Here is a 17834-nt window from a genome sequence, read left to right on the forward strand (position 1 = left end):
TCATTGACTATGGAAAGAGGGGTGTGACAGGGTTGTGCTTGGTCCCCTCTGTTCTTTGCTTTGTACTTGGAACCATTGGCCCCCACTATATTAGACAATCGGGAACATTTTATGGACAGAACATAAAATTGCGTGCTAGGCCAATGATAACTTACTTAACCAAACCAGAAATGTTTAATACAACAATATACTATTATTAACATTCTTTCTTATATTGAACATCTCAACAACAATGAAAAAAACTGCTGTGTTCTTTCCAGTTTGGACTCGGGGCCCTGACTCCCAGTAACTAAGTACATATACTTAAAGGCACGTATTAACATCTTTCTGCTTGTTTCCATGGAAATGTTGTTCCTATGGCTACAATATTCCAAGTATGGTTTTCTACATCTAGAAAGTTACATACTGTTACTTTAAGTATTGGTAGTTGTATAGTATATATAGTATATAAAGTATAGTTTTTGAGGATCCATACTTTACTGGAGTTGTATTTTAGTTACATAAGTACGACGTACATAATATTGTGAATTGTAAATGATCATCCACAACATTAGTTTACAATGATTTGTAAAAAAGGTACTTTTATACTATAGTATTTTCTGCAACAAATATTTCAGAACTTGAGTCATAATTTGACTGAGCTACTTTTACTTCTATATAGTATATATTGCATTATATAGTAGAAATATTAGACCACTTTGACTCAAGTTTATGAAATGCAGTACTTTGCCCACCTCTGCAGTAGCTCCTCCCACCTCTGCAGTAGCTCCTCCCACCTCTGCAGTAGCTCCTCCCACCTCTGCAGTAGCTCCTCCCACCTCTGCAGTAGCTCCTCCCACCTCAAGCAGAATTCACGGCTTTGTGACGGCGACAAAACTCACACACAATCATTTTCAAACGAAAAAGATCAATTCCATCTGACACAGACCTACTCAGAAATCCATCTCTCCTCTTTAAGATTCCTCAGAGAGCGTGTGTAGGAGACAGGACATAAACGGATGTGTCCTCGGAGGAAATGAACAGCTGAAAGTCTCCCTCAGTCTGCTGTTTTTCCTGTAGGTGATAGATGTCCCCGGGCTCGGAGACTCTTCCCCTGACCCGCCGTCCTCCCATCGCCTCGTCCTCTTGATCAAGTCCCTCTGGCGTTAGCGACCATTGATTTACCATCTTCTTGTCGTTGCATTGACTGCTTTTGGCCACTGGGGGTTTTCTGTTAGGCTGCTGATCCCCGATATATATTTGTAGCACATTTGTTTTAATTAAGTGTTCACGCGGCATGGAAATTGGATACTGAGCTAAACGACTGGAACTGGCAGTAATCCGGCTAATTGCGGTTAGTGTTGCGGCATGGTGCGCCTGGTTGGTCGATATTTAGAGGCGCCGAGTTGAGTTGGAGAAAGTTATAGTGCTTATCAAATAACTGTGTGGGCCCTAAGGGCCCCGCGGGAGGATAAGGTTCTCTGCTGATTAGGGGGAAACTGATTTACACTGTGGGACAAGACAAGAAATACATTGGCCCAACGTGTCACATCATATTTGACATGGAATATTAGCAACTTAGTGCTAGATATGAGCAAAGACGGAAACATCAAGACGTGACTGTGAATGAGCTCGTGAGGAGGGGAAGTTAGACTCGGTATGAACAGCAATGACAATGTCTCTTTGTCTCTCTTCTGTTTTTTGCCGCTTCATGCATTTTTATGTTTGTGCACAGTGTTGTTTCGAATTCTATATTTCAGCATGTATATTACCAAAACAAAGCATCCACACAGGAAGTGGTTTCATGCTTAATGGTGCTGTCTGCTAAACTCCACATGGCACTGTATTTACGCCTCACAGTGATGAGTTTAGAAGTGCTTTTCACAGCGTTTAGAGGCCAGAGTTTACAGTCACGGTAAAGCTAACAAACAATAGCATGATATTTAGCTGGATGCAGACAGCGCACAGCTGTCTCATTTTCCCCTCAAGAGCTGCTTTTACAATATATCTCCACTGGGGAAAACCCCTTTAATCATAGAGTTTACAGAAATGCATCACCTCCAGACGTTCTTAATAAGAGAGACACTTGCCAATGTTTGTGTTGTGAGTGTGGGCGGTGGGAGGGGCCGATGGTGCAGATTAGAAGCCTCACTTGCATCAGTCTGCCCCAGGGCAACTATGTCTACAGAAGTATCTCATCACCAACAAGTGTGGAGTGAATATTGAAAACTGAATAAGTGAAATGAATGAAAAGTGAAGCTTTCATTTTCTTCCGTTTGACTGAAGTCGATCCCAGTGACTTTGGGCTTTATTTATTTATTTCACTCATAGTTTATATCATTTCTCTTCTTCAGAGCTGATTTCTCATCTACTTTAGTGTTTTTCTCTCCATCGTCTGTGAGCGACTTTCTCAAGATCAAATGTTGAAATGATTTGAAATAGGCCGAACATTACCCAGAAGGCATCATTCCTCCAGACCATGTGACCTAGTAACCATGTGATCGTGTTAGTAACCATGTGATCGTGATAGTAACCATGTGATCGTGTTAGTAACCATGTGATTGTGTTAGTAACCATGTGACCATGTTAGTAACCATGTGACCATGCTAGTAACCATGTGACCGTGTTAGTAACCATGTGACCATGTTATTAACCATGTTAGTAACCATGTGATCGTGTTAGTAACCATGTGATCGTGATAGTAACCATGTGATCGTGTTAGTAACCATGTGATTGTGTTAGTAACCATGTGACCTTGTTAGTAACCATGTGACCATGCTAGTAACCATGTGACCGTGTTAGTAACCATGTGATCGTGTTAGTAACAATGTGACCGTGTTAGTAACCATGTTAGTAACCGTGCTAGTAACTATGTGACCATGTTAGTAACCATGTGACCATGTTAGTAACCATGTGACCATGTTAATAACCATGTTAGTAACCGTGTTAGTAACCGTGCTAGTAACCGTGTTAGTAACCGTGCTAGTAACCGTGCTAGTAACCGTGTTAGTAACCGTGTTAGTAACCGTGCTAGTAACCGTGCTAGTAACCGTGCTAGTAACCTTGTTAGTAACCGTGTTAGTAACCGTGCTAGTAACCGTGCTAGTAACCGTGCTAGTAACCGTGCTAGTAACCGTGTTAGTAACCGTGTTAGTAACCGTGCTAGTAACCGTGCTAGTAACCGTGCTAGTAACCGTGCTAGTAACCGTGCTAGTAACCGTGCTAGTAACCGTGTTAGTAACCGTGCTAGTAACCGTGTTAGTAACCGTGTTAGTAACCGTGTTAGTAACCGTGCTAGTAACCGTGCTAGTAACCGTGCTAGTAACCGTGCTAGTAACCGTGCTAGTAACCGTGTTAGTAACCGTGTTAGTAACCGTGCTAGTAACCGTGCTAGTAACCGTGCTAGTAACCGTGCTAGTAACCGTGTTAGTAACCGTGCTAGTAACCGTGTTAGTAACCGTGTTAGTAACCGTGCTAGTAACCGTGTTAGTAACCGTGTTAGTAACCGTGCTAGTAACCGTGCTAGTAACCGTGTTAGTAACCGTGCTAGTAACCGTGTTAGTAACCGTGTTAGTAACCGTGTTAGTAACCGTGTTAGTAACCGTGCTAGTAACCGTGCTAGTAACCGTGTTAGTAACCGTGCTAGTAACCGTGTTAGTAACCGTGTTAGTAACCGTGTTAGTAACCGTGCTGGTAACCGTGCTAGTAACCGTGTTAGTAACCGTGTTAGTAACCGTGCTAGTAACCGTGCTAGTAACCGTGTTAGTAACCGTGTTAGTAACCGTGCTGGTAACCGTGCTAGTAACCGTGTTAGTAACCGTGCTAGTAACCGTGCTAGTAACCGTGTTAGTAACCGTGCTAGTAACCGTGTTAGTAACCGTGCTAGTAACCGTGTTAGTAACCGTGTTAGTAACCGTGTTAGTAAGTGGTGGAGCAGAGCTGTTTCTGTCTGCAGCGTTTGGAAACTGGCCGTCTGAATGAAATAAAACACTCAAAGGATTAGAACAATTTGGAGTTGGACCCCCCTCTCCTCCTTTGTGCTCCTTCATGCTGTGGCTAGTTCTCTCTGCCCAGCATGAGCTCCATTTTGTGGCTTTTAATAACCCTGCGCCCCCCGGACCCCGCCCCCTCCACACACATTTTACACACTTTATTTGGGCCGATTCCTGCCTGGCTCCAACACTGCAAAAACATGACATCTACAGAATCATTTCCAAAACTTCATTATCTTAATGATGCAAGAAACTCGCTTCTCCACAGATCTGACCTGTCTCTTAACTGGCCTGATTACATCACCTGTTTCTCACATTATTGATCCAAAGATTTAATGCCATAATGTGGGACATTCTCCGGGCAAAGAAGCCATCTCTGTGGAGACAAGCAGGTGATGGACCCTCTAGCTGAAAAATGACAGTTTGCATCTTTAAAGTACGAAAAACCAAATCTCTCAACAGCCAGAACCAGAGCTTCTCAGGACCACACCAGGACCACACCAGGACCACACCAGGACCACTCCAGGACTGAAACAGGACCACACCAGGACCACACCAGGACCACACCAGGACCACACCAGGACCACACGAGGACTGAACAACGACTGAACTAGGACCACACCAGGACTGAAACAGGACCACACCAGGACTGAAACAGGACCACACCAGGACCACACCAGGACCACTCCAGGACTGAAACAGGACCACACCAGGACTGAAACAGGACCACACCAGGACCACACCAGGACCACTCCAGGACTGAAACAGGACCACACCAGGACCACACCAGGACCACACCAGGACCACACGAGGACTGAACAACGACTGAACTAGGACCACACCAGGACTGAAACAGGACCACACCAGGACTGAAACAGGACCACACCAGGACTGAAACAGGACCACACCAGGACCAGACCAGGACCACACCAGGACCACACCAGGACCACACCAGGACCACACCAGGACCACTCCAGGACTGAAACAGGACCACACCAGGACCACTCCAGGACTGAAACAGGACCACACCAGGACCACACCAGGACCACACCAGGACCACACCAGGACCACACCAGGACCACACCAGGACCACACTAGGACTGAACCACGACTGAAACAGGACCACACCAGGACCACACCAGGACCACTCCAGGACTGAAACAGGACCACACCAGGACCACACCAGGACCACACCAGGACCAGACCAGGACCACACCAGGACCACACCAGGACCACTCCAGGACTGAAACAGGACCAAACCAGGACCACTCCAGGACTGAAACAGGACCACACCAGGACCACACCAGGACCACACCAGGACCACACTAGGACTGAACAACGACTGAACTAGGACCACACCAGGACTGAAACAGGACCACACCAGGACTGAAACAGGACCACACCAGGACTGAAACAGGACCACACCAGGACCACACCAGGACTGAAACAGGACCACACCAGGACTGAAACAGGACCACACCAGGACCACACCAGGACTGAACTAGGACCACACCAGGACTGAAAGAGGACCACACCAGGACCACACCAGGACCACACCAGGACTGAACTAGGACCACACCAGGACTGAAACAGGACCACACCAGGACCACACCAGGACCACACCAGGACCACACCAGGACCACACCAGGACCACACCAGGACCACACTAGGACTGAACCACGACTGAACTAGGACCACACCAGGACTGAAACAGGACCACACCAGGACTGAAACAGGACCACACCAGGACTGAAACAGGACCACACCTGGACCACACCTGGACCACACCAGGACCACACCAGGACCACACCAGGACCACACTAGGACTGAACCAGGACTGAACTAGGACCACTCCAGGACTGAAACAGGACCACACCAGGACTGAAACAGGACCACACCTGGACCACACCAGGACCACACCAGGACCACACCAGGACCACACCAGGACCACACCAGGACCACACCAGGACCACACTAGGACTGAACCAGGACTGAACTAGGACCACTCCAGGACTGAAACAGGACCACTCCAGGACTGAAACAGGACCACACCAGGACCACACCAGGACCACACCAGGACCACACTAGGACTGAACTAGGACCACACCAGGACTGAAACAGGACCACACCAGGACTGAAACAGGACCACACCAGGACTGAAACAGGACCACACCAGGACTGAACTAGACCACACCAGGACTGAACTAGGACCACACCAGGACCACACCAGGACCACACCAGGACTGAAACAGGACCACACCAGGACTGAACTAGGACCACACCAGGACTGAAACAGGACCACACCAGGACCACACCAGGACCACACCAGGACTGAACTAGGACCACACCAGGACTGAAACAGGACCACACCAGGACCACACCAGGACTGAACTAGGACCACACCAGGACCACACCAGGACCACACCAGGACTGAAACAGGACCACACCAGGACTGAACTAGGACCACACCAGGACTGAAACAGGACCACACCAGGACCACACCAGGACCACACCAGGACTGAACTAGGACCACACCAGGACTGAAACAGGACCACACCAGGACCACACCAGGACTGAACTAGGACCACACCAGGACTGAAAGAGGACCACACCAGGACCACACCAGGACCACACCAGGACTGAACTAGGACCACACCAGGACTGAACTAGGACCACACCAGGACTGAAAGAGGACCACACCAGGACCACACCAGGACTGAAACAGGACCACACCAGGACCACACCAGGACTGAAACAGGACCACACCAGGACTGAACTAGGACCACACCAGGACTGAAACAGGACCACACCAGGACCACACCAGGACCACACCAGGACTGAACTAGGACCACACCAGGACTGAAACAGGACCACACCAGGACCACACCAGGACTGAACTAGGACCACACCAGGACTGAAAGAGGACCACACCAGGACCACACCAGGACCACACCAGGACTGAACTAGGACCACACCAGGACTGAACCAGGACCACACCAGGACTGAAACAGGACCACACCAGGACTGAACTAGGACCACACCAGGACTGAAACAGGACCACACCAGGACTGAAACAGGACCACACCAGGACTGAACTAGGACCACACCAGGACTGAAACAGGACCACACCAAGACTGAACTAGGACCACACCAGGACTGAAACAGGACCACACCAGGACTGAAACAGGACCACACCAGGACTGAACTAGGACCACACCAGGACCACACCAGGACCACACCAGGACTGAAACAGGACCACACCAGGACCACACCAGGACTGAACTAGGACCACACCAGGACTGAAACAGGACCACACCAGGACCACACCAGGACCACACCAGGACTGAAACAGGACCACACCAGGACTGAAACAGGACCACACCAGGACCACACCAGGACTGAACTAGGACCACACCAGGACTGAAACAGGACCACACCAGGACTGAAACAGGACCACACCAGGACCACACCACGACTGAACTAGGACCACACCAGGACTGAAACAGGACCACACCAGGACTGAAACAGGACCACACCAGGACTGAAACAGGACCACACCTGGACCACACCTGGACCACACCAGGACCACACCAGGACCACACCAGGACCACACTAGGACTGAACCAGGACTGAACTAGGACCACTCCAGGACTGAAACAGGACCACACCAGGACTGAAACAGGACCACACCTGGACCACACCAGGACCACACCAGGACCACACCAGGACCACACCAGGACCACACCAGGACCACACTAGGACTGAACCAGGACTGAACTAGGACCACTCCAGGACTGAAACAGGACCACTCCAGGACTGAAACAGGACCACACCAGGACCACACCAGGACCACACCAGGACCACACCAGGACCACACTAGGACTGAACCACGACTGAACTAGGACCACACCAGGACTGAAACAGGACCACACCAGGACTGAAACAGGACCACACCAGGACTGAAACAGGACCACACCAGGACTGAACTAGACCACACCAGGACTGAACTAGGACCACACCAGGACCACACCAGGACCACACCAGGACTGAAACAGGACCACACCAGGACTGAACTAGGACCACACCAGGACTGAAACAGGACCACACCAGGACCACACCAGGACCACACCAGGACTGAACTAGGACCACACCAGGACTGAAACAGGACCACACCAGGACTGAACTAGGACCACACCAGGACCACACCAGGACCACACCAGGACTGAAACAGGACCACACCAGGACTGAACTAGGACCACACCAGGACTGAAACAGGACCACACCAGGACCACACCAGGACCACACCAGGACTGAACTAGGACCACACCAGGACTGAAACAGGACCACACCAGGACCACACCAGGACTGAACTAGGACCACACCAGGACTGAAAGAGGACCACACCAGGACCACACCAGGACCACACCAGGACTGAACTAGGACCACACCAGGACTGAACTAGGACCACACCAGGACTGAAAGAGGACCACACCAGGACCACACCAGGACTGAAACAGGACCACACCAGGACCACACCAGGACTGAAACAGGACCACACCAGGACTGAACTAGGACCACACCAGGACTGAAACAGGACCACACCAGGACCACACCAGGACCACACCAGGACTGAACTAGGACCACACCAGGACTGAAACAGGACCACACCAGGACCACACCAGGACTGAATTAGGACCACACCAGGACTGAAAGAGGACCACACCAGGACCACACCAGGACCACACCAGGACTGAACTAGGACCACACCAGGACTGAACCAGGACCACACCAGGACTGAAACAGGACCACACCAGGACTGAACTAGGACCACACCAGGACTGAAACAGGACCACACCAGGACTGAAACAGGACCACACCAGGACTGAACTAGGACCACACCAGGACTGAAACAGGACCACACCAAGACTGAACTAGGACCACACCAGGACTGAAACAGGACCACACCAGGACTGAAACAGGACCACACCAGGACTGAACTAGGACCACACCAGGACCACACCAGGACCACACCAGGACTGAAACAGGACCACACCAGGACCACACCAGGACTGAACTAGGACCACACCAGGACTGAAACAGGACCACACCAGGACCACACCAGGACCACACCAGGACTGAAACAGGACCACACCAGGACTGAAACAGGACCACACCAGGACCACACCAGGACTGAACTAGGACCACACCAGGACTGAAACAGGACCACACCAGGACCACACCAGGACTGAACTAGGACCACACCAGGACTGAAAGAGGACCACACCAGGACTGAAACAGGACCACACCAGGACCACACCAGGACTGAACCAGGACCACACCAGGACTGAACCAGGACCACACCAGGACTGAAACAGGACCACACCAGGACCACACCAGGACTGAACTAGGACCACACCAGGACTGAAACAGGACCACACCAGGACCACACCAGGACTGAACTAGGACCACACCAAGACTGAAAGAGGACCACACCAGGACTGAAACAGGACCACACCAGGACTGAACTAGGACCACACCAGGACTGAAAGAGGACCACACCAGGACCACACCAGGACTGAAACAGGACCACACCAGGACTGAACTAGGACCACACCAGGACCACACCAGGACTGAACCAGGACCACACCAGGACTGAAACAGGACCACACCAGGACTGAAACAGGACCACACCAGGACCACACCAGGACTGAACTAGGACCACACCAGGACTGAAATAGGACCACACCAGGACCACACCAGGACCACACCAGGACTGAACTAGGACCACACCAAGACTGAAAGAGGACCACACCAGGACTGAAACAGGACCACACCAGGACTGAACTAGGACCACACCAGGACTGAAACAGGACCACACCAGGACCACACCTGGACTGAACCAGGACCACACCAGGACTGAACCAGGACCACCCCAGGACTGAAACAGGACCACCCCAGGACTGAAAGAGGACCACACCAGGACCACACCAGGACCACACCAGGACTGAACTAGGACCACACCAGGACTGAAACAGGACCACACCAGGACCACACCAGGACTGAACCAGGACCACACCAGGACTGAACCAGGACCACCCCAGGACTGAAACAGGACCACCCCAGGACCACACCAGGACCACACCAGGACCACACCAGGACTGAACTAGGACCACACGAGGACTGAAACAGGACTGAACTAGGACCACACCAGGACCACACCAGGACTGAACTAGGACCACACCAGGACTGAACCAGGACCACACCAGGACTGAAACAGGACCACCCCAGGACCACACCAGGACCACACCAGGACCACACCAGGACTGAACTAGGACCACACGAGGACTGAAACAGGACCACACCAGGACCACACCAGGACTGAACTAGGACCACACCAGGACTGAACCAGGACCACACCAGGACTGAAACAGGACCACCCCAGGACCACACCAGGACCACACCAGGACCACACCAGGACTGAACTAGGACCACACGAGGACTGAAACAGGACTGAACTAGGACCACACCAGGACTGAAACAGGACTGAACTAGGACCACACCAGGACCACACCAGGACTGAACTAGGACCACACCAGGACTGAAACAGGACCACACCAGGACTGAACCAGAACGGGCCAGTGTAAAACCAGGGTATCACACTCATATGTGATGTATACTACATACTTTTCGGATGGAGGGTCTGCCACCTGCTAGTTCCATGGAGATGTTACTGCTTTGCGGGGAATTGCCTAAAACAGCGCGGCATTAAATGTCCATGGCAACAGGCAGGTGACAACAGGCAGGTGACAACAGGCAGGTGACAACAGGCAGGTGACAACAGGCAGGTGACAACAGGCAGGTAACAACACCAGGAGCGTGCCAGTTAATCAGGCTGAACCGAGTTTTCATGTACAAATGTCTAATCTGTTTTCCCCAGCACATGTATCGTAAAAGCAGCTCTTAGGGTCTAAATGAGACGGCTGTGTGCTGTCTGCATCTAATAATAGAGCGTTTTAGACTTTGCGAAGCAGGAAGTGTGCTGTTATCATGATGATGCTTGTTAGCTTTACTGTGAAAGTCTCTAAAAAGCACTTCTAAAGTCATCATGGTGAATAATTAGGAGACATTAGGTACGTGAGGAAAGAGCTCGCCATTAAAGCAATATTAGCGCGTCATTCAACAAATGCAGATAGACACATTTAATGCCATACTGTGGAAAATCGCAAGCAAAGAAATGTCATCTCCATAAGCAGGTGACGGACCCTGAAAATGTGCATAAAGCACCTTTAAATTGATTACAAGTTGAACATTTTGCTGTTCAGTGGAGCTCAAGCGTGACCAGAAGAGTTGGCTTTTCCCTGAGAACTAAACCTTAACCAGTCAAGAGCACTCAAATCAAGATAAACATCGAGAAGTGAAGTAACCTGAACTGCAGAGCTGTGTTTTTGCAGTGCACCGCCGGCAGCTGCAGCCAGGGGCCTTCAGCGCCGGCTAACGTCCTCAACGCGCTAATACAGGCCTTTTCTTCAGCGCTCAAGCATTATATTGCACTTTCATTGACCGGGGGGTGTTGTGTTGCCGTGGAATCAATAGCCAAGGGGATCCCAGCCTGACGATTAGCTTGTCAGTCAGGCCTGCGCGCTTGAAAGGAGGGCCGTCCGCGCGCAAATCCCACCCGACCTAGGGCCCACCGGCATGGAGGAGCCAGGAATGCGCAGAGAGCAGGGAAGCAAGGGCCCGCGCCGCACCACCTGTTGGAAGAGAGGCAACATGTGCTGGCTGCGTTAACCTTTCTGCTACTGTGGTTTAACCGCCCACTGCTGCTGCCACCACCACCACCGAGGGGCCCCCAGCTCGACTCAGGCTCAGGACGGGCCCCAAAGAGCAGACAAGAGTGGAGCTGTTAGCTAACTAAATTAAGCAAAGCTGTTTTTATGTGGGGAGTGAAAGGGGGGAAGTGTTCAAAGTGCGGCGGGCGTCCCACAAAGGCAACAAAGGAGAGATTTGTGGGCCGAGTTGGAGAAGATGGCATGGATACAGACTCAGCAAACATGCTTTATATCAAAGCAGTTAAGTCATAATAAGGAGCAAAAATGAGAGGTGCCAGAAAATGTGTGTAACCATTTTCTTGGCATTAGAGCACATTTCTGACTTGATCCCATTTCATGTACACTTAATATTTCCTATAGAGGTTATATCTGATGCCAAATCACCAATGAGCTTTGACCCAGTATTTCCTCCTCATTAGTTTCCTCAGCGTTGTATCTGGATTGATTTTGGCTTTTTTTGTCCTGAAACTGAGGCTTCAGTGCTCAGAAAATGACTGTTGTCACCTACCCCCTATCCCTGCCCACATCCTGTGCTGAGTTGTGATAAAAAAAAAAAAAAAAAATGAAACTGAGTGACAAATGTGATTTTTCAACAATAAAATCAATGGAGTTGTTTCTATTACTAAGCCGTGTTCGATCAATACAACAGTTTACATAAGATAAGATATGATAAGATTAGACATGCCTTTATTGTCCACACATGGGGAAGTGTCGGTGTTACAACGCAAGTAAATACAGAGATACTTATAGGAAGTTTTTTTGAGCAAAATGTAATACTAAGTACCTTGAAAGGTATAAGTCTCCTTTAAGTGGCCAAAGAAGACATCATGTTATTACTTGGCTGCAGTTTTCATAAATAAATGCAATATTTTTTTTACAAGACATTCCTCCAGTTTGGGGGTCACTCCTCCAGTTTTGGGGTCACTCCTCAAGTTTGGGGGTCACTCCTCCAGTTTGGGGGTCACTCCTCCAGTTTGGGGGTCATTCCTCCAGTTTGGGGGTCACTCCTCCAGTTTGGGGGTCATTCCTCCAGTTTGGACTCCTCCAGTTTGGGGGTCACTCTTCCAGTTTGGGGGTCACTCCTCCAGTTTGGGGGTCATTCCTCCAGTTTGGACTCCTCCAGTTTGGGGGTCACTCCTCCAGTTTGGGGGTCACTCCTCCAGTTTGGGGGTCATTCCTCCAGTTTTGGGGTCACTCCTCAAGTTTGGGGGTCACTCCTCCAGTTTGGGGGTCACTCCTCCAGTTTGGGGGTCATTCCCCCAGTTTGGGGGTCACTGCCCCAAGTGCTCCGGTCACTACAGCACCACTGACACCTTCAGGCTCCAGACCATCTCCAGCTCCTCTCTGAGGCCTTGGGATTTCTCTAGTTTCTATATATATATATATATATATATATATATATATATATATATATATATATATATATATATATATATATATATATATATACTTTTTTTATTTCCCCCCAAAAACTATTTTAAACATATAACAACAAAAGCAAGTGAGACAAAACCCGAAATTGAAATCAATAATTAGGGATGGGGAGGCCTCCACAGACAGCCCCCGCTGCCCCCCTCTGAGGCTATTTATTTTTTTTTAAACTGATGTTTTTTAATTGAGTTGGCTTGCCTCTCCACAGATCTAACTAGTGGCATCACCTAGAGTTTAATGCTATACTGTGGAACTTTCCAGGCAAAGCCATACCATCTCTGTGAAGACAAAGCAGGTGGCGTACCCCCCTTCAACAGACAAGTTCCATAGTGCACCTTTAATCATGACGGATGAAGCTTTGGCATATGAACAGAGGAAGAATAGTTTGCAATATTATTATGCATTTATTGTGATATAGAATCAGAATTAGAATGGGTTTATTGACAATAGCAATACACTTATTCTGATTCTGATTACAAAAAGTGCACTTATTTTATGTATACGTTGATTTTCTATTATTACATTTTATTCAAGGTGAATGACACATTGCACAGTTCATCTCCTTGTATTGCATTCACCCTGTCATACGGCAGGTCCTTGTATTGCATTCACCCTGTCATACGGCAGGTCCTTGTATTGCATTCACCCTGTCATACGGCAGGTCCTTGTATTGCATTCACCCTGTCATACGGCAGGTCCTTGTATTGCATTCACCCTGTCATACGGCAGGTCCTTGTATTGCATTCACCCTGTCATACGGCAGGTCCTTGTATTGCATTCACCCTGTCATACGGCAGGTCCTTGTATTGCATTCACCCTGTCATACGGCAGGTCCTTGTATTGCATTCACCCTGTCATACGGCAGGTCCTTGTATTGCATTCACCCTGTCATACGGCAGGTCCTTGTATTGCATTCACGCTGTCATACGGCAGGTCCTTGTATTGCATTCACCCTGTCATACGGCAGGTCCTTGTATTGCATTCACCCTGTCATACGGCAGGTCCTTGTATTGCATTCACCCTGTCATACGGCAGGTCTTTGTATTGCATTCACCCTGTCATACGGCAGGTCCTTGTATTGCATTCACCCTGTCATACGGCAGGTCCTTGTATTGCATTCACCCTGTCATACGGCAGGTCCTTGTATTGCATTCACCCTGTCATACGGCAGGTCCTTGTATTGCATTCACCCTGTCATACGGCAGGTCTTTGTATTGCATTCACCCTGTCATACGGCAGGTCCTTGTATTGCATTCACCCTGTCATACGGCAGGTCCTTGTATTGCATTCACCCTGTCATACGGCAGGTCCTTGTATTGCATTCACCCTGTCATACGGCAGGTCCTTGTATTGCATTCACCCTGTCATACGGCAGGTCCTTGTATTGCATTCACCCTGTCATACGGCAGGTCCTTGTATTGCACTCACCCTGTCATACGGCAGGTCCTTGTATTGCATTCACCCTGTCATACGGCAGGTCCTTGTATTGCATTCACCCTGTCATACGGCAGGTCCTTGTATTGCATTCACCCTGTCATACGGCAGGTCCTTGTATTGCATTCACCCTGTCATACGGCAGGTCCTTGTATTGCATTCACCCTGTCATACGGCAGGTCCTTGTATTGCATTCACCCTGTCATACGGCAGGTCCTTGTATTGCATTCACCCTGTCATACGGCAGGTCCTTGTATTGCATTCACCCTGTCATACGGCAGGTCCTTGTATTGCATTCACCCTGTCATACGGCAGGTCCTTGTATTGCATTCACCCTGTCATACGGCAGGTCCTTGTATTGCACTCACCCTGTCATACGGCAGGTCCTTGTATTGCATTCACCCTGTCATACGGCAGGTCCTTGTATTGCATTCACCCTGTCATACGGCAGGTCTTTGTATTGCACTCACCCTGTCATACGGCAGGTCCTTGTATTGCATTCACCCTGTCATACGGCAGGTCCTTGTATTGCATTCACCCTGTCATACGGCAGGTCCTTGTATTGCATTCACCCTGTCATACGGCAGGTCCTTGTATTGCATTCACCCTGTCATACGGCAGGTCCTTGTATTGCATTCACCCTGTCATACGGCAGGTCCTTGTATTGCATTCACCCTGTCATACGGCAGGTCCTTGTATTGCATTCACCCTGTCATACGGCAGGTCCTTGTATTGCATTCACCCTGTCATACGGCAGGTCCTTGTATTGCATTCAGCCTGTCATACGGCAGGTCCTTGTATTGCACTCACCCTGTCATACGGCAGGTCCTTGTATTGCATTCACCCTGTCATAGGGCAGGTCCTTGTATTGCATTCACCCTGTCATACGGCAGGTCCTTGTATTGCATTCACCCTGTCATACGGCAGGTCCTTGTATTGCATTCAGCCTGTCATACGGCAGGTCCTTGTATTGCATTCACCCTGTCATACGGCAGGTCCTTGTATTGCATTCACCCTGTCATACGGCAGGTCCTTGTATTGCATTCACCCTGTCATACGGCAGGTCCTTGTATTGCATTCACCCTGTCATACGGCAGGTCCTTGTATTGCACTCACCCTGTCATACGGCAGGTCCTTGTATTGCATTCACCCTGTCATACGGCAGGTCCTTGTATTGCACTCACCCTGTCATACGGCAGGTCCTTGTATTGCATTCACCCTGTCATACGGCAGGTCCTTGTATTGCATTCACCCTGTCATACGGCAGGTCCTTGTATTGCATTCACCCTGTCATACGGCAGGTCCTTGTATTGCATTCACCCTGTCATACGGCAGGTCCTTGTATTGCATTCACCCTGTCATACGGCAGGTCCTTGTATTGCATTCACCCTGTCATACGGCAGGTCCTTGTATTGCATTCACCCTGTCATACGGCAGGTCCTTGTATTGCATTCACCCAGTCATACGGCAGGTCCTTGTATTGCATTCACCCTGTCATACGGCAGGTCCTTGTATTGCATTCACCCTGTCATACGGCAGGTCCTTGTATTGCATTCACCCTGTCATACGGCAGGTCCTTGTATTGCATTCACCCTGTCATACGGCAGGTCCTTGTATTGCATTCAGCCTGTCATACGGCAGGTCCCTGTATTGCACTCACCCTGTCATACGGCAGGTGAGACAGAGTGGGATTGTCTTTTTTCGGCTGTATTATTCTTTTTTTGGCTGCATCACATTTATTGACATTGACAAACATCACTTCCTGATCTCCACAGATGGAGCTGCAGTTGAAGTGTGGCTCCATTTTTATGACATGAAACAAAGCATGAAAATATATTGTAAATAGAGTATTTGAGGTCATTTGAATTGTCCCAGTCTGTGTTTTATCTGTTCTTGGACCTGTCTGGGTAAGTTTGCCCCTGACAAAAGCTCGGACGGCAGGAGAGACTTTGTCAATAATAGGACAGGTACATTTTCATATCCTGTGAAAGCTCTTTGGACAGAGTTGATCACATTAATCCCTCCTCATCCGTCTTGTTTTCAGCTCATGTCAGGACTGTACTCTGCAGTGTGTTACAGGGTTTTCCCCGTCAACAATAGCACATTTTTGATCCTCACGTGGTTCCTCACGCTCTCCTCCGCTTCACACACGTTCTACACCCTCTTTGTGCTGTAGCGTGCAAGGTCAATAATGCAGAATTCAACCTCCGATGTATCCGAGTAGAACTTGAGGAGGTGAAAAAAGCAGTGGTGTTGTAGGTCTTCAGTCTAATTCTTGCTTCAGAACATCCTGTTGTGTCTCTGAGCAAGACACTCACACGGCCCGCTCCTGTCACAGTAAAGGGGCTTGTCGAACTTGGAACTTCACTAATGCGTGTTACACTGACCTCAGAGCACTGCAGGCACAGGTCAAGGAGAACCACGGGGTCCAGGAGAGCAGCGGGTCCAGGAGAGCAGCAGGTCCAGGAGAGCGGGTCCAGGAGAGCAGCAGGTCCAGGAGAGCGGGTCCAGGAGAGCGGGTCCAGGAGAGCGGGTCCAGGAGAGCAGCAGGTCCAGGAGAGCGGGTCCAGGAGAGCGGGTCCAGGAGAGCGGGTCCAGGAGAGCGGGTCCAGGAGAGCGGGTCCAGGAGAGCAGCAGGTCCAGGAGAGCGGGTCCAGGAGAGCAGCAGGTCCAGGAGAGCGGGTCCAGGAGAGCGGGTCCAGGAGAGCGGGTCCAGGAGAGCGGGTCCAGGAGAGCAGCAGGTCCAGGAGAGCGGGTCCAGGAGAGCGGGTCCAGGAGAGCGGGTCCAGGAGAGCAGCAGGTCCAGGAGAGCGGGTCCAGGAGAGCAGCAGGTCCAGGACAGCGGGTCCAGGAGAGCAGCAGGTCCAGGAGAGCGGGTCCAGGAGAGCGGGTCCAGGAGAGCAGCAGGTCCAGGAGAGCGGGTCCAGGAGAGCGGGTCTAGGAGAGCGGGTCCAGGAGAGCAGCATGTCCAGGAGAGCGGGTCCAAGAGAGCGGGTCCAGGAGAGCGGGTCCAGGAGAGCAGCAGGTCCAGGAGAGCGGGTCCAGGAGAGCGGGTCCAGGAGAGCGGGTCCAGGAGAGCAGCAGGTCCAGGAGAGCGGGTCCAGGAGAGCAGCAGGTCCAGGACAGCGGGTCCAGGAGAGCAGCAGGTCCAGGAGAGCGGGTCCAGGAG

The sequence above is a fragment of the Eucyclogobius newberryi genome, unplaced genomic scaffold (assembly GCF_026437365.1).
Source record: "Eucyclogobius newberryi isolate DKJ021-1_F unplaced genomic scaffold, fEucNew1.0.hap1 SCAF_7, whole genome shotgun sequence".
Taxonomy (NCBI): Eukaryota; Metazoa; Chordata; class Actinopteri; order Gobiiformes; family Gobiidae; genus Eucyclogobius; species Eucyclogobius newberryi.